Source organism: Salvia splendens, chromosome 15, assembly GCF_004379255.2.
Source record: "Salvia splendens isolate huo1 chromosome 15, SspV2, whole genome shotgun sequence".
Lineage (NCBI taxonomy): Eukaryota > Viridiplantae > Streptophyta > Magnoliopsida > Lamiales > Lamiaceae > Salvia > Salvia splendens.
This window is the reverse complement of record NC_056046.1, coordinates 34352185-34369025: the sequence shown is the minus strand read 5'-3', so window position 1 is coordinate 34369025 and position 16841 is coordinate 34352185.

Sequence of the window (16841 nt, the reverse complement as noted above, 5' to 3'; positions counted from 1 at the left end):
AAATGAAGTAAGGAATATAAGTTATTTTTCACTTTTCACCTGTCCAAAACCGTCTACGACTTCCAGCTCCTTCCCCAGCGGCACTGCCCCTGACAGAACCATCCTAATCGAGCTCAGGTCGAAGTTATTCACCAACGGAATTATTATTGACATAGATGTTTCATATTTTAATTAGTGTGATAGTAGAACGTGTCGCAGAATTATTTCACCTACTGACATAGATCAATTGTTGTAACTAGGCATGCACGAGGGTCGAAAACCGCCGGTTCAGGGTCATGAACCGGCGGTTCAAGGGTCGGGGAATGTATGAACCTAAACCGGCCCGCCTAGCTCCCGGAGGTTCCGGTTCCGGTTCAAAAAACCGGCGGGTTACGGGGCGGTTCAAAACCGCCGGTTCCGGGCCGGTTCGACGGTCCGACGATTTTTTTTTTTTTTCCATTTTTCAACTTTTCAATTTTAATCAACTTACATTACACTTTTCAAGTTTGTTTTTTTTATGAAATGTGAGTAAATAAAATTGAAAAAATACGGATAATGTTGCAATTTTATTGAAATTGCATGTTTACAAATTACACGTTACAAGTTACAACAATTACAAATTGAAAACATATGGCGGTCTTGAAGTCTTAAACAAAATTTAAATATAAATGAGACTACTAGTGAAGAACTAATTACAAAAGACAAGAAACGATGTTGAAGTTCTTAAACGTATAAGTGTATTATATATATACTCTTAACCGGCGAAGAAGATCTTTCTACATAACTAAATTAAGGACACCTTTAGCAATTCAACTTTAAATGTTGAGTTTCGTCTAACAATCAACAAATATAGTAGAATTGTCAAAAGTTTCCCTCATTTAGCCGTATAGAGAAATATATTTCATCGACTAGAGTATATACAAATACAATTATGTAATTGTTTTTGCATATACAAAAACATATGGCGGTTCAACCCTAAACCGGCGGGTTGTCCACGGTTTCCGTCAGAAAACCGCCGGTTTCTGACCGAAAACCGGCGGTTTCTGACCGATTTTGCAGGCCTACATACTGACCCTACGGCCTAGCCTCTGAAAAGTTGCCGGAACCGTCAGAAACCGGCTCCCGATCCGGCGGTTTACCCCGACAAACCGGCGGTTTACCCCGCGAACCGCCGGTTCCAACGGCTATACTAAACCCCTACGCGAACCCTACGAACCCCTAACCTACGAAACACTATTTAACCCTTTGAACCGGCGGTTCGAACCGCCGGTTTTGAACCGCCGGTTCAGGTTCAATATATTGCCGAACCTGAACCGGCCCTTCTGACCCTTCAACCCTTCTGCCGGTTCAACCCGCCGGTTCCGGGCCCGGTTCCGGTTCATGAACCGGCGGGCCCGAACCGGCGGTTAACCGCCGGGCCGGGTCGGTTTGTGCATGCCTAGTTGTAACACCCCATATTTTGTATTTACATTCACATACATACATATATATATTATAGGGATGGGGTCCTCTTCTATTGCTTATAGCATCATAATCCAAAATCAAGACCAAATCTCAACCTTAGATTTTAAAATGAGTGGATGAGATTAAATCTTACGGATCTCAATAAATAGTAGACAAAATATCAACAAAGTTTTATTGAGATTTTACATGTATTATATTGAAATTTTACATGCAATATATTGAGATTTTATATGCATTATATTGAGATTTTTTTATGTATTTGTTGATAAAAAATATACTTATCAACATATACGAAAACTTAAACAAAAATCATCAAATTTCATCATCCGAACGTCGTCGGAACATATGCATGTGAGATCTCGTTAGAATCCCTATAAAATTACCTTTAATTTGATATATTTTTCGTGAAAAAATAATTTAAATCGAGAGAGTTACGTAAATTTAATGTTTTCGGATAATTTTAATAAAAGGGAATTGACATTAATGTCCTTTAATTTTATTTAATACTCATTTAAATTTTCCAGTTGACATTATATCAACTACTAGTTCTCATAATCTAATGGTTAAAAATTGGTCTTAGTTTTGGATTGCTAATTAGTTAGCAATTGATCACATCCCTATAGGGATGTATTCATATCCAAACGCTAAGTATAAGTGAAACACAAAACACATGCAATCCATTGGATTTTGTGATCTAACGGTAGATTAATGACGCGTGTCATCTAATAATGTAGATTTTTAGCCTAATAATGTACCTCGGCTAATAATGTAGCATTTCGGTTAAATAATGTACATTTTTAGTCTAATAATGTACCTCGGTTAATAATGTAGATTTTTAGTATGATAATGTAACTAATCACAACCATCCAATCTAATGATCCAAGGGCTGTGATTTGTGTTGCTTTTTACACTAAAATGTTGTAAGAACCCTAACACACTCAGTAATTACTCCTCATTAAATCCTCCAATAAAAAAAAGTCACCAAATATTCTATTACTATTCACAGTTTTATGTTCGTCAACTTAATACTAATTTAAAATATTAATAATCACAGATAAATTTCAAGATCAATTAAATGCATTCCATATACTACTCATTTTATCTATCCATTCCATGTTTGTTTCATGTCTTTTATTCCCTTAATCAAATTCTAAGTTACTATTTCCACTAGTTACTTTATACTCTGTAATTACTAATCTTACAGAGTAAATCCTCAAATTTAGTTTAACATCCATAGTCATTCTAAATCATATCTCCAAAGAGTCTTCCAAAAGAAACTCTAAAACTTGACATCCCGATCACTCACAATTGTCTTTGGAATCCCATGTAGCTTGACCACCTCCATAAAGAACAAAGTGGCAATGATCTTAACATCATTTGTCTTCCTACATGGAACGAAATGAGCCATTTTGGAGAATCTATCTACCACCACAAAAATGCTATCATTTTTTCTAGGAGACATGGGTAGACCAAGCACAAAGTCCATGGAGATATCTACCCAAGGGTGTGTAGGTGGAGGAAAAGGAGTGTAATGCCCGAAATTGTTAGACTTAGATTTGGCTTGCCTACACTCTATGCATTGCCCACAAAACCTCTCAACATGTTTCTTCATGCAAGGCCAAAAGAAATGCTCACTCAAAATATCAAAGGTTTTCAACACCCCAAAATGTCCCATCAAACCACCCAAATGAGACTCCTTAATCAACAAGTCACGAAGAGAACAAATAGGGATGCAAAGCTTGTTCTCCCTATACAAATGTCCATCCAATCTATAGTACTTATCAAAGGCACCTTTTTCACAAGCTTCAAACATAGAAGCAAAATCATGATCATGATCATGCAAATCTTTAAGAAATTCAAAGCCCACATACTTGGAAGCGCACAAGGCAAGCAATTGTTTCCTCAAGCACATAGCATGATTCTCATTCAAAGCATTGTCAAGCAAAAGATTATGAGGCTTTCTAGAAAGAGCATCGACAACTACATTTTCCTTACCCTTTTTATACTTAATCACATAAGGGAAGATTTCTAGAAAAGCACTCCACTTAGCATGCCTCTTATCAAGCTTATGTTGTCCCCCAAGAAACTTGATGGAATCATGGTCGGTGTGAATTACAAACTCCCTATGCATGAGATAATGTTGCCAATTCTCAAGGCACCTCACAATGGCATACAACTCTTTATCATAGGTGGGATAGTTCAATTGGGCTTGGCCAAGCTTCTCGGAAAAATAGGCTATGGGCATCCCTTCCTGCATGAGCACACCACCAATTCCTACCCCACTAGCATCACACTCCAACTCAAAGGTTTTGTCAAAGTTTGGTAGGGCTAGCAAAGGAGCATGGGTATGGTCATATTTCAAGGTGTTAAAGGCTTTCTCTTGCTCTTCCCCCCACTTAAACTCCACATTCTTGTTCACAAGGTGATTCAAAGGGGAGGTCTTAGTAGAAAAATCCCTCACAAACCTCCTATAGAAACTTGCTAGGCCATGGAAAGATCGAATTTCACTCACATTCTAGGGTGTAGGCCACTCCCTAATCGCCTTCACTTTCTCCTCATCTACCTTCACACCATCCCTCCCCACAACAAACCCAAGAAACACAACTTCATCAACACAAAAAGTGCATTTAGGCAATTTGGTATACAAAGCATGCATTCTCAACACTTCAAGATGGCATGCATGTTCATCCACACTCTTACTATAAATCAAGATGTCATCAAAATACACAACCACAAACTTTCCAATAAAGGGACGAAGCACAGGTTCATTACACTCATAAAAGTAGAAGGAGCATTAGTCAACCCAAAAGGCATAATAAGCCATTCATATAAGCCAAACTTGGTCTTAAAAGCCGTTTTCCACTCATCTCCCTCTTTCATGCAAATTTGATGGTAACCACTAGCTAGGTCATTCTTAGAGAAGCAAGTAGAGCCACATAAGTCCTCAAGCATATCATCTAGTCTAGGTATGGGATGCCTATACTTAATGGTGATCTTGTTTATGGCCCTACAATCAACACACATTCTCCAACTCCCATCTTTCGTAGGCACCAAAATAATGGGCACGGCACAAGGTGAAAGGGATTCTCGAATCAAACCTTTGGCAAGAAGTCCCTCGACTTGCCTTTGAAGCTCTTGAGTCTCCTTTAGGTTTGCCTTGTAGGCCGCCCGGTTGGGTAGAGACGACCCTCGGCATGAAATCAATTTGATGCTCAATCCCTCTCACGGGTGGTAGCTCATTGGGAAGCTCTTCCGGGAAGACATCCTTGAAACCTTGCAAAACACTTTCAATCTCCAAAAGACAAGGGTTAGTATTAGCATTTAAACATAAATCGTTCCGGACCATGAGGAGAATGGTTGAACGGCTTTTTAATGCCCACCCAAGGTCGGCAGACTTAGCTAACAAGCAACCTTTTCCCTCCCTTGCTTGTGGTTTTTCTTGTTTTGGTATTGTGGTTTTGTTCTCACCACCCTCACTCTCACTTGGCTTTTTTAGCTCACCCTCTCTCACTAGCCTTTTCTCTCTATCCCTTTCCCTTTCCCTTTGTAGATGTTGGTGTGCCTCAAATACATCCTTAGGCAAGAGAGGCTTCAACCTAACCTTCAACCCATTCACCATATAGAATTATTCATTGGTGAAACCATTCTTATACACTCTCCTATCAAACTCCCAAAGCCTTCCCAACAACACATGACAAGTCGTCATTGGAATAATATCACACATCACCTCATCCTCAAAGACACCATTCTTCAAGGGTACTAAGCATTGAGCCTTCACCTTTAGTTCCCCGAACCCCCCTAGCCATTGAAGTTTATAAGGATTGGGGTGTTTGTCCATCTTCAACCCCAACTTGGCCACCAATTGTTCACTAACCACATTAGCACAACTACCTCCATCAATGATCACTAGACAAGTTTTGGTTTGTACCTTACAATTAATATGGAAGATTTTGCACCTTTGCTCTTTATGCTCCTCAAGATCGGGTTGCACATTGAGCATCCTTAGCATCACTAGCGCCTTCGACCCCTCATCTTCTTCTTCCCCACTAGAATATGACATGCGAGGTTCCACACTTGCCTCCTTGTCTTCTACCAACCCGTCCTCCTCTTCCTCACTATACACGCTACCATCTTGCCTAATAACCATAACTCTTTGGTTAGGGCACTCACGCGCATAGTGTCCATACCCCTTACACTTGAAACATTGTACCTTGTTACTTTCCATGGGAGAAGGATTCTTGGTAGATTATGGGCTTGGGTTCGGTGATGCCTTGTATGGTGCTTTGCTTTGATTAGTAGGCGAGCTCTCCATCTTCTTGGGAGGGGTACTCCACTTGTTTCCTCCCATCCCAGTTTGACTAGAGGCCATTTTTGCCTTGCTAAGAGCCACCTCTTTGCCTTGCCTCTCAAAGGTCTCGGCAAAACTAAGCACTTCCCCCAAAGATATCCCCCTCAAAGCCTCAACGCCTCCTAAACCTATCCCCATAAGGTTCCATCCCTCCATGTTGGTTTCCTACCCCAAAACGACCATAACCCCCATTTCCTCCTCCAAACCGCCTATTGGCTCCATTACCCCCCCCCCAAACCGTCCATTCTCCAAGTTTTTGACCCTATCCCGAACATTCGTTCCTTGCCACCCCTCATATGCCTCCTCTTCAACAAGTTCCTCCGGGGCCTCATGGGGTATGGCATTGCCTATGGGAGTGGGAGGCCTCGTCCTCCGTTCTTCCTTCAAGGCATTGAACTCCTCCATCAGAGTATTTTGGACGGCTCGTGTGCGACCTTCGGAGGCTTGGATATCTTGTTGGAGATCACGTCTAAGATCCGCCAACATTTGGGACATCATGCTCACTAAATCTCCTTCGGGTTTGGAACTACTTGAGCCCGCGCCCTTCCCTACCTCCTCCTCATGGATGTCCCCCGTCTTGTTGGATCGAGTGATGGGAGGCATCAAGTGTGCCTACAAGAAATAATGAAAGCTAGGAACTAGTCCTAGAGGTTAGTAAAATAAGAAAGAGAGAATTAAGAAGCTAACTCACCCCAAAGTGTTATCCCAACCCCCCCAAGTCACTCACCAATGTCACTCGGTACGTTTAGAATATAGTGGGGCAAGTATCACACACTCTCGATCCAATTCCAACTTGTTGGTGCCCGGACAATTCAATCAAGGTATACACCTCAAGAAAATATAGACGCCAAGTAGTAAACACCAAAGTAATAATGATTAAACATATGAAAGCAAGGAAACTAGGCCTAAGGTAAACACACACATCAAAGAAAACAAGACATGGGATAAACTTTTTGCCTGAAATTTGGCTGATCTTCACGAATTTTTTGGTATTGATCCCCACGCCCAAATTGGATGAAATTTTGTGTATAGCTTCACTTTTTAGTTTATTTCAAGGATAAAATAGCCCCAACAAGTCAGATTTTGATAAGGTATGATATTTGGTTTTTTTCCCAACTACGCAAAAACATGGCAATGATGTAAATCCACACAATTATCTAGGCAAACAAAGGAACTTTTCGATGAAATTTTTTAGGATGATTGGTCACATAACATAGATCATACACACCAAATTTCAGCTTAATCTAAGAACATTTGATCAATCCGATCATCCCAACAAAAACAGAGCAAAACAAGGAATAAAAGAAAACTCAAGGAAACAATAGATCAAACACCTAGTGGGTATTAGGCTCTAGATACCAAATGATGTAGATCCATGTGATTTAAGATCCATCTCCTAAGGAATTACCCATTTGTGATCCTTGATCTTGATATTTTTGTGAGATTGATTTTCCATTTGACAATAAACACCAAAGATAACAAAAGATCCAACCACAAAAATTGAATCGAACAAGAAAGGATGGTAGATTAGAGATGGAAAGCATGTGTATAATAATGAGATAAAAGAGCTACAACCATAGGTAACTTTCATTATCTCCATCATCCCTTGGCTCCACTACTCAATGGATACACTCCATTGATGCATACCTCTACTTGAATTAATCTAGGATGGAAACAAGCAACCTTCAAGGAAGGAATTTGGATACAATCCTCAAAGAGGAAACTCTGTAGGGTAGAAACAAGCAACCTTCAAGGAAGGAATTTGAACCCTAAACCCTAAACCCTAAACCCTAAACCCTAAATAAATTACATCAAAATGTATTTATACAAGGTTCCAATTCCCAAGAAAAAGACGCACAAAATCTGGCCCGCATCACTCTACCCGGCCGGGTGGAATATTAGTGTGTTAAACCACCCGGTCGGGTGAAACCCTCTGGACTCCTCATGCCTTCGTTGTCGCACCCGGCCGGGTGGAATTATTGAAGTGCTAAATCACCCGGTCGGGTGAAACCTCCTTGACTCCTCAAGCTTTCGGAAATGCACCCGATCGGGTGGCCTTGGTGTGACCCGTTCGGGTGGCACAACTTGAACTGGACTGCTCCAGAGAGTTGTACCCGGCCGGGTGACTTGGGCGCCAAATTGCACCCGGTCGAGTAGCAGCCTTCCTCCTTCATTTTTCAGCACGATTGAAACGCGCTTCTTTTAGACTCTAACTGTGTGTACTTTGTTATGTCAAGCTTATCGGGTCCAGAGGATTCGCTAGATCACGGGGTCTAGGAACTCAGAGAACCTTCAAAATCCAGGTCGTCGGACACACAATTTCCCGTTTCAAAACCCTCAACCCGCTATACTATTGGCTAGTACAAGGAAGTAGGGATCGATCCCACGAAGATGGATGCGTTAGCATGCATTTGGAGACTTTGGAAGGGGTTTGGCAGCTGCCACACAACTTTGGGGTTGAGAAATTACTACTAGACTGGGTAACGAATTTTACCTAGCAGCTAGACCTAGGAAACGTAAAATACGGATGCTCGCATTAGGACTAAACTTTCGCAAATTACTCAAAGAAGAATAGCAATGACAGTTCCTCGACCTAGCAAACAAATTTCCTAAGCTAGCTAATCAGCAAGAAAGCATGCAGTGGGGACCATTTTCCAAAACAGAAAAGTACGAATGAACAGCTTGCAACAACGAAATTCTGACTCTAACGAACAACGATCTCCATATCTTTCAACATCTCAAGCATAAACATGTAGAAAACAAAGCATAAAACCAAATCGGAACAGAGCATGACAGATCGGACATCAGAAATTACGATTAGCCAGAAAACAAGCAAATCTACAACTACTAGACCGAGCAAACGACAGAATAGAAACTAAAATCAACGACCATGCAAAATTTAACAACTCTGCTCCAGATCCACACGTCGGACTTTTAATCCACTCCGGATCCAAGCAATACGAACCCAACAACAATCAAATCCATCTCCTTCTACGCCGATTCAACCGATTCACTCCGATCAACAATAATTCAACCACGATTCAACTCCAATCCAACAGATCATGTGCGAAAAGCCTCCAAAACAAGTAAATCAACTTCCAACCTCAAAATCAACTCAGTAATAACACAAAATAAAACTTGCATAACATCAGATTCAAGTTCCAACAAAAGCAACGGTGCCGAGCTTCGATCAGCGAAGTCTCGGTCGAAATTCAGATAGAAATTAACTAATTAAAGCAGTAAATTGTTTCTTCACCCTTATGAGGATGGTGTTACACGACGGTGAACGTCAAAATCCCCGATAAACCCCCTGAATTACCCCATTGTGTGCAGTGTGTAGAGAAATTATGTGTGAGTAGTGAGCTAAGAGTGACGAGTGATGATCCTGGCCTCTTGCGTGCTCATCTATTTATAGTTGAGGCTCAAACTTCTAGGGTAAGTCTTCTCTTGCATTGTCCGTTTTGCCCTCCTAGAAATCCTTCAAAATATCTGCTCAAAGCTGCTGCACCAAAACTCCCAAGTCAGGCTGCGGCTAGCTTTTTCGACTCCATTTCCTCCAGTTTTCTCCGCCTGGTGGATTCTTCCTCCAATTCCTGGACCTGGCGGATTCTCTACACACCTGGCTTAAAACATGTGTTAGATCCTAGAAATTACTGAATTTAACCCCATAACCGATGCATGAAATTAGCCTTATCAAACTGCTCATACTTAAATCATACTTGTCCTCAAGTATAAAGACAAGAAAAAGAAATAAGACGAATTTCAAGGCATGGTTATCCTACGACCGACCCTAAATTAAAGACTCCAGACTCCTAGACCTAGACACATAAGACTGACACGACAAAGAAAAATAAACACCTAAACAGAATAAAGACATATGCATGAACTAGTTCCAATGTTTAAGCAGCCGTCCCCACAAGCTTAAGGTCAATCCGATTGTCTACAGTCTGCAAAATCCTACCCTTCCCTTCTTCCACTTAGTCGGTTTGTCAGTTCGTCAAGATAGCCTATGGCTTCACCAATTGTTAGATTCGCTCGATCACTTATTCCTCACCAGGAATGTTAGGATCGTTCACTCTTTATATTCCATACCATTGATGCCTCGGGTTATGAGAATTCCTCCTTTAATTCCAGGGTCAGGTTACTATTACTACATGCCCTTGGATTTTATTCTCCCATTCCCTCCTGGACTTCGTCCAGCTTATACCTCCGAAATTTATATATATATATATATATATATATATATATATATATATATATATATTTTTCATCCTCCCCTGAACTTCGTCCAGCTTATACCTCATTTTCCTGGACTTCATCCAGCTTATACCTCCAGTACCCTTTTCCCAGGCCCGCGAGGTTATACCTTTCGCCTAATAATTCTCCCTTCTATATTCTCTCCCTAAGCATCAAGTGGCAGCCCCCCTCTTTTACATGTTAGCTCAAAGTGTTTAAGGCTTATAACTTACTTTTATGAGGACTTCACAACTAGCTCAGCTAAGGCATTCTCTATCGTCCTAACTTCATTCAAACCGATTCAGCTTGTTAAGGAAAAAGGCCTCAAAGTTGACGTGCACACTCTCTTCAATTACTCTTACTAAGGGGATCTTGCTTTATTATTTCACCGGCTCATGCTAAACACACAAATCCTAAAAAAAATTGACTCTTAGACCTAGTACTTCTATGCATGCTGGACACAGACTGCACTAACTTCCTCCCCCCTCCCACTTCACTCAAGCTTGTCCCCAAGCAATCCCAGTGAAAGGGGGAAACAGGTAATTGGTGCACATATAAACCAATTAACGAAACACACATTACGAACGTATATGTACAAAACAAATTTCTCACACTTAGACCGAGCACCGGGCTAAGTGGGAGAAGATACTATTCCTAACAGAAACCAAAGCATGCCATATAAACACAACTTCTCACACTTAGACTAAGGATTGGGCTAAGTGGAGAGAAACATATATATACATAACCGAGCATGCTGGCATAAACACACATACTAACACTCAAGAATACCAACATGCATTATAAAAATAAAACAAAACAAAATTACTGAAATATAAATTTACTTGGTCATGGGGGTATCAATTCTGAGTCTGGCCCCCGCGGGAGCCAGACTTCGGTGGTACGTTGGGGCGGTTCATCTTCACTTTCTTCTTAACCGGCGACGCCGGTTCCTTTCTCTCGATCACAACTTGCTTATTATTGGCTTCTTCGCAGACAGGGTTGCCACGAGCTTGGACACGGACGGGGGCTTCTGGAGGGATGAACATCCTTGACCAGGCGGCCTGGTCACACTGCTGGGACCAAGAGACAGCTTCTGCTGGGTCAGGGGAAATTTTTTCTCTAGCCAATCAGCCATCTTCATCATTATTCTGACCGCATCCTCCATCCGATCATTCTGCATGGATGATCTCTCTGCCCAGTCAGTAATCCTCCCCTTGATCGCCTGTATCTCTCTGTGGACTTCAACAAGTTCTTTGCAAACTTCCAGCATCTCCCTCTTTTGCTCTTCACCGTCCACACTAGCCGACGCCTCTACTCCATCCATCTCGCGCTTCATCGTGGCCTCTGCCTTCCCTACTTCATAAAGGCACACATCTGTGCCATCCATGTAAAGGAGACCCTTGTTGAAGAAATACTCCACGTTGAATAGCTCTAGAGCCTCACACATGGGCACGTCAGGTGCAGATTTGGCTATTTTCCTCACAACATTACGCTGGAGGTAGGCACCGAGGATGTGGCAGGTGTACATGTGGCGGGAAGGGTTAGCGGTAATTTGATGCATCAACTTGAGCCTGGACTGGAACAAAAGCACCTTCTGACCTACTTGCAATTCCTTGACCCGGAGGTTTTTATCATACCTCAGCTTTGTCTTCTCTTTGTACCACATTCCAGCATCATATGACTCAAGTCTCAATTCCTCCAGCTCTTGTAGTTGCAACTTCCTCTCTTCTTCACAAGCCTGTGCCTTCATGTTTATCACTTTGACTGCCCAATATGCTCTGTGCTCCACTCCGACAAGCAAATGGCACATTTTTCCGAACACCAGCCTATAAGGCGACATTCCTATCGGTGTCTTGAATGCAGTCCTGTAAGCCCACAATGCGTCATCCAACCGCTTGCTCCAATCTTTCCTTGACGGGTTAACCGTTTTCTCCAAAATGCTTTTTATCTCTCGATTGGAGATTTCTGTTTGGCCATTCTATTGGGGGTGGTAAGGAGTAGATAGCCTGTGGTGAACTCCGTATTTCCTCATCAAGGCCTCTATAGTCCGATTACAGAAGTGTGTTCCCTGGTCTGATATGATGGCTCGGGGCACATAGTGTCTGTTAAAAATGTTAGTCTTCAAAAATTTCGCCACTTCCTTTAACTCACAGGAGCTCATAACCTTGGCTTCTATCCACTTGGATACATAATCCACCGCGACCAGTATAAAGGTATTGCCATAAGATGATGGGAAAGGTCACATGAAATCCATCCCCCACACGTCGAAGATCTTGCAAACGATTACTGGAACTTGTGGCATCTCATCTCTATTTAAAATTCCTCCGATTTGCTGGCACCTCTCACAATTTTGACAGAATTCAAAAGAGTCTTTATTCAGCGTGGGCCAGTACAATCCACTGTCTAAAACTTTCCTTGCGGTCTTCCTTGGTCCAAAATGACCTCCACATGCTAATGCATGGCAATGATTAAGTATATCTCTTTGTTCCCATTCCGGAATACATCTTCTTATCACCTGATCGGCTCCCATCATCCACAAGTCCCAGAAATAGTACTTGGCCTCGCTCTTTAGTTTCATCTCTAGGCCCGGGAAATTTCCTGCGTTCAACGGATATTTCCCTTTTTCAGCACTTCCTGGACCTGTTGTCGCCAACACTTCCTCCCAACTAATGGGTCTAGGAGATTCTCATATGTAGTACAGATGTTTCTCCGGGAATGCATCTGGTATCGCTTCCTCTGTCTCTCCTTGAAAAATCTGACTTAGATGATCAGCCACCTTCTTCTCAGTGCCCTTCTTATCTCTCACTTCCCAGTCGAAATCTTGTAGCAGCAACACCCATTGGATTAACCTTGGCTTGGACTCCTTCTTCGCCAGTAAGTACTTGATAGCTGCGTGATCTGTAAAAACAATCACTCTCGACCTAAGCAGATACGGTTGAAATTTCTCGAATGAGTATACGACAGCTAACATTTCCTTCTCCGTGGTATCGTAGTTCTTCTGAGCTTGATTAAGGGATTTTGAGGCGTAAAAGATCACGTAGCTCTTCCCATCAATTCTTTGACCTAGTACTACTCCTACTGCAAAGTCGCTCGCATCACACACGACTTCAAACGGGTGATTCCAGTCGGGTGCTCTAATTATGTGGGCCGACACAAGCTTATCCTTCAGCAGTTGGAAAGCTTTTTTACAATCCTCGTCGAAGACGAATTCCACATCATTATGCAAGAGGTGGGTAAGCGGCTGCGCGATTTTTGTGAAATCTTTGATGAACCTTCTATAGAACCCTGCATGACCTAAGAATCCTCTGACTTCTTTTTGATTCGTAGGGTAGGGTAACTTCGAAATCACGTCCACCTTTGCCTTGTCCACCTGAATGCCTTTCTCAGAAACCACATGACCTAGGACTATCCCTTCCGGTACCATGAAGTGGCATTTTTCAAAATTAAGGACCAAATTCTTTTCTTGGCATCTCTTCAACACAAGGTCTAGGTTGGCTAAGCACGATTCAAAAGAGTTCCCATATATGGCAAAATCATCCATGAAGATCTCGATACATACCTCCAGCAGGTCTGAGGAGATACTCATCATGCAACGTTGAAAGGTGTCTGGTGCACTGCACAGACAAAACGACATTCTTCTGTATGCGTACGTCCCGAAGGGGCACGTGAACGTCGTCTTCTCTTGATCCTCGGGATCTACATAGATCTGGAAGTATCCACTGTATCCATCCAAGAAACAAAAATAATGCTTGCCAGCCAATCTCTCCAGCATCTGGTCGATGAAGGGTAATGGGAAATAGTCTTTTCTAGTGGCTTCGTTCAGCTTCCTGTTGTCTATACACATCCTCCACCATGTGACAAGTCGGGTAGGCACCAATTCATTCTTGTCATTCTTGACTACCTCCTGACTTCTTCACTGTCTGGGATCGAATAGAATTGGTATACTGAAAAGCATATTTCGAGCATGTTGCACGGATAGAATTGCTTGTATACAATAAACTCTACAATCCACTTTTATCCCAAGGTGAGAAGAAGTAATTTTGTCGCATTGATGTTTGCTTGTGCATTTATAAGATGTATCTCAAACATTTAAATGTATAAGAAGCAAATAAGCCTAATTCTTCTGCATAGTAGACTGGTCGTGAACGACGTTCACAGAAGGTGACGCAGTCGGTCCTTTGTAGAAGAGAAATAGAATTTCACAACCTAGATAGGCTTTGGCTACCTATCGTGAAAGGTTGCAGTGTCAGTCCGCATGTTTCCTTACCTTAGGAAATAAACGACACTGGTGTGGTATAGCACTGAAGGATCTAATAGTTGAGATAAGTCTTTCTTGCTATTTACTGAAAGACGAGGTCTCGGTGATTGTTATTTCTTAATCATTTTTGATATAACATTGAGCATACGATATTGATTATGCACTACTTTGACTTATCAAATGGTGCGGATTTTTCGCAATCCAAGAATCCTGATATCTTGGGTAGTGGTGATTAATGTCTAGAGGTGCTAGTATTGTTATTGCAATGAATCGTGTGCTGGGTGAGTCCAGTTTGATAATATCCTCAAGAGGTGTTCGAAAAAGGTTTTATTATTCAGAAACCCGGCCTGGTTGGAATTTATTCCAGAATAATAAATAAAGATTTTGAACTAGACAACTCTTGGAAAAAGATATTAATTAATTAAAGTCAAATAGCAGGCTTAAATTAATTCATGGAGGAAATAATAAATTAAAGAGGTAAAGCCCGGATTACTCATAATTTGGGATTGGACGGGCAGTCAATATTATTATACTATAGTGGATGATAATAATATTCTGTTTGGATTTAAATTAAATTGGGGCTCAATTTAATTAGTAAACGTCCAACAGGTTTGGCCCAAGTCCAACCTCCATGGATCCCTAATCTGGCCCATTATAACTCAATATAAAAGGAGATTATAAAGGAGATTATTAATGAATTAATCATCAATTTTCGTGCTCCCCTGTGGGAGTGGACGAAAAATCGGTTTTTGAGAAAAAACTGATATTCTGTCTTCTTTCTAATCAAGCCCTTTTCGATTCTGACAAGCTTTGCCCACCCAAAGGTCATTATCTGAGTTCGGGATACAGATTAGAAGATTTGTGGTTGAGTACGAAGAACATCACGTGGAGAAGGCGCAAGCAATCGTCGATTCTTTGGAGAATCAGGTCGGTAATTCTAAACCGTAGGAATTCATGTTTTAGGTTTTTATTCCTTTTACATGAATTATGTGCGTTCTTGGATGCAATTCTGTGTTTAACATATAGTTAATTAATCTCATAATCGGTCAAATAGATCCGTAGATCTGATTTATTTGTGAATGCATGACTTCCGCTGTGCAAGGGGCTCCAAACCCCAGCAATTGGTATCAGAGCCAATTTTTGGCTCTGATTATGTGGATTAATTTCATGTTGTGTGCATTGCTTGATCGCATGAGTTTCGTGACATATTTGTCGTTTTATTTGTTCTATAACATGAAGTAGAACGACTGAAATATGATTGTTTTAATCTCAAATTGCGTGATTGCATAACTGCCGGAAAGATGGAATTCTTGTTACGTGTATTACTCCAAAGTTATTATTCTATTAGTAATAATTGCATATTATATTATGCGGATTCAATTGCGGTGATACACATAAGAATTCATTCGGTTTGTTAATTCAATAGTTTGAATTGTGTGAAGTTTTGCTTTACGTGAATATATATTCCAAGTCGGCAAATCGGGAATTGTCGCGGTAGCGATTCCAAGGGCGATCGGGCAGCAGCGGGTGCGACGACGCAGCGTCAGCAGCGTCGGTATCCCGCAGAGCGACCCCGGCGGTGGGACATCGACGCAGCAGCGTCGGAGATGTCCAGCAGCAGCGGTGCGCGATGCAGCGGCGCTGGCGGCTGGAGAGACAGCGATGTCCCAGCAGCAGCGAGCAGCGCCGGTGTGCAACGGCAGAGGTCCGGCGAAGTGACGTCGAAGCAGCAGCGTCGGAGGCGTCAAGCTTGGCGAGCTCGCGAGACGAGTGGGAGCCCTTTGCGGGATGCTCCCGGACTCGAGACGTGATTGCGAGCTGCCGGAAACAAGGCAGCGGCCATGGATTCAGTGGGAGTCCAGCCGAGCCATGCAAGGTTCGGTTAAGATTCTTTCCAAATTTTGATTAGGATTTCGAAATCCTTGGAGTTAATTTTGGAGAAATTTCCTAATTTTGTTAGGGTTTCCTAAACCTTTGTAACTAAATTTGGAAATAATTCAAGATATAATTTGGAATAAGTTTTGAATATACCAATTTAACTGGATCATCTAAAATTTAATTTTCTAATTAAATTATGGATTAATTGAATTTTTATCCTTATTTTATGGATTTAGATATATTTAATTATATCTAGAGAAATCCTAGATAAATTTGGATGAATAATTAAATTTATTTCTGTCATATGGATTTAGATAGATTTTATTCTATCTTGTTGAATCCTTGATTGACTAAGATAAATATTAATTAAGTTTATCCATATCTTGTAGATATTGATAGATCTATATCTATCTAGAATATATCTTAGTAGATTTGGATAATTAAAATCCATGTTTATCTTTATCTTGTGGATATTTATAGAATTAATTCTATTTAGAAAATATCCTAGTAGATTTAGATAATTAAATGTATCTCTATCTTATAGATATTGATAGATTTATATCTATCAAGAATATATATCTTAGAAGATTTAGATAATTGTTAATCCAGTATTGTAAATATCTTTTGGATTTAAGATAGATTTAGTTCTATCTAGTTAAATCCTAGTTGAATTAATTA